The sequence below is a fragment of the Arachis hypogaea genome, chromosome 16, assembly GCF_003086295.3.
Source record: "Arachis hypogaea cultivar Tifrunner chromosome 16, arahy.Tifrunner.gnm2.J5K5, whole genome shotgun sequence".
Lineage (NCBI taxonomy): Eukaryota > Viridiplantae > Streptophyta > Magnoliopsida > Fabales > Fabaceae > Arachis > Arachis hypogaea.
The window spans coordinates 104,740,029-104,742,562 of NC_092051.1; the positions used below are offsets into that span (position 1 = coordinate 104,740,029).

Sequence of the window (2,534 nt, forward strand, 5' to 3'; positions counted from 1 at the left end):
TTCCCAGGATGATGGAGGTCTTGGCATCCTCCTGCATGTCCAGCACTATAAAATCTGCTGGAAATATGAAATCTCCCACTTTTACTAGCAAATCCTCTACTATCCCGTGAGGGAACTTGAATGATCGGTCTGCCAGTTGTAGGGCCATTTTTGTTGGTTTAGCCTCCTCAATTTTCATCTTTTTTATCATGGCTACTGACATCAAATTGATGCTGGCCCCTAAGTCACAAAGAGCCTTCTCTACTGTGATTTCTCCTATAATACAAGGGATCTGAAAACTCCCAGGATCCTTCAGTTTCTGAGGTAGTTTATGCTGAATGATAGCACTGCACTCTTCAGTTAGTATCACAGTCTCATTGTTCTTCCAGCTTCTCTTCTTAGTCATTAGCTCCTTCAAAAACTTGGCATAGAGTGGCATTTGTTCTATGGCTTCAGCAAAGGGTATGTTGATTTGTAGCTTCTTGAAGATTTCCAAAAATCTCAAGAACTGGTTGTCATCTTCCTTTTTCTTCAATAGCTGGGGATATGGAGCTCTTGAGATGTTCAGTTGGGGTATCTCTTTTTCTTTCTGCAGACTTGGCGTGGGAAGTTGAGCTCCATCTTACTCTTCTCCCTTTTCATTTGAGCCTTCTTCTTGTGGTTTTTGGGGATGTTCCTTCAGTTCCTTCCCACTCCTAAGTGTGATAGCTTAACACTCCTCCCTTTTGCTTGAGTGGGCATCATAGCAAAAGTTGTGGTTAGGGAGCTGCTTAAACAGATAGCTGATTTGTGTCTCCAGTTTCGTGATGGCAGCATTTTAATTCTGCATGTTTGACTGCACTTCCTCTCTGAATGCTTTACTGTCTCGAATGTCTCTGCATATTCCTTCAATTAAGGTTTCGATCTTAGAGAGCTTGTCATCAATTGATGGGTGATTCGGAGCAGATGTGCTATTTTGGTTTTAATAAGCATATGAAGAAGTGTTGTTGTGGGGGTGTTGAGACGTCCTCTGTGTGAATTGCTGGTGAGCTGCATTGTTGTTGGAGTTGTAACGTCTCTGGTCTTGGTTTTGATCTTGCTCACCTCCCCACCCAAAATTTGGGTGGTTTCTCCATCCAGGGTTGTAGGTTTTGGAGTATGGATCATAGTTTTTCCTTGGTGAATTCTCAATGTAGTTGGCTTGCTCCTGACTCCCCTCTGCTTCTTCATTCACTCCTTCTTGGATTATTGATGAAGTGGAGATTGCTGCTACTTGGTTCATTTCCATCTTCTTGGTGAGGTCAGCCAGCTGCTGGGTAATGAGCTTATTTTGGGCCAACAGAGCATCTACATTGTTTAGCTCCATTACTCCTCTTGTGTTCCCTCTTTCGGAAGCATAGAAGTAGTCGTTCTCTGCTACTATTTCAATAACATCTATGGCTTCCTCAATGGTCTTCTTCTTGTTCAAAGATCCTCCAGATGAATGGTCTACGGCCTTCTTTGACTCATAAGAGAGCCCTTCATAAAAAATGTGCAACTGCACCCATTCGTTGAACATGTCAGGTAGACACCTCCTTGTTAAGTCCTTGAACCTCTCCCATGCTTCATATAGAGTCTCACCATCTTGTGGCCTGAAAGTTTGGACCTCAGCTCTCAGCCTATTGATTCGTTGAGGAGGGTAAAATCTTGCTAAGAATTTGTTCACCACGTCTTTCCAAGTTGTCAAGCTTTCCCTTGGGAAAGATTCTAGCCATTTGGCTGCCTTGTCCCTGAGTGAGAATGGAAATAAGAGCAGCCTATAGGCGTCAGGATGAACACCATTAGACTTCACTGTGTCACATATTCTCAGGAAGGTGGTTAAATGTTGATTGGGGTCTTCTTGAACACTTCCTCCAAACGAACAGTTGTTCTGAACAAGGGTGATGAGCTGTGGTTTAAGTTCGAAGTTGTTGGCATGGATTGTTGGCTTTTGGATGCTACTTCCACAATTGCCTAGGTTTGGATTGATGTAAGAGCCCAAAACTCTTCTATCCTCCCCAGCATGATTTGCTCTACCTCCTCCCCCATGGTTGTGATCTTCTTCTTCATGATGGTTTTCCATGTTGTCTTCCATGTTTGTTTCAAAAAATTCCTCTTCTTCATCAGCACCAACCACTTTCTTTCCTCTTGCCTCCCTCCTTAATCTAAGGAAGGTCCTCTCAGGTTCAGAATCGAAGGAAGTTGAAGCCCCGCTTCTTCTCCCTGTCATACAACAATCAAGTGCAAGCAAGAAAAGATAGGTGCAGAAAGTATTTGTGTCAGAATTACTGTTAGTTGTGGGTGATGCAATATATCAAACAGTTAGTGGGTTAGCAAACAGAATTGAAAATAACAAAGAAGAACAAAAGAGTAGAGGGGGAAGGGAAGAAGTTTAACTAAAACAAAAAGTAAATCACTCAAACAGAAAATGAAATTCACAAAATAAAAATGCTCAATCTAGTGATCTTCCAATTTAATCATTGTTGATGCACAATCAATCCCCGGCAACGGCGCCATAAACTTGATGCACGGAAAACCTGTCTCACAACAAATCTCCC

The 2,534-nt window shown here is 42.4% G+C and overlaps 1 non-coding gene across 1 annotated transcript; it reads left to right on the forward strand.

Annotated features, from left to right (window-relative positions):
- Window positions 1-1,514: 1,514 nt before the first annotated feature.
- LOC112761301 (small nucleolar RNA R71) lies at window positions 1,515-1,618 on the forward strand. Its single transcript, XR_003181702.1, has one exon. It is a non-coding gene; the product is annotated as a small nucleolar RNA R71 (small nucleolar RNA).
- Window positions 1,619-2,534: the final 916 nt, after the last annotated feature.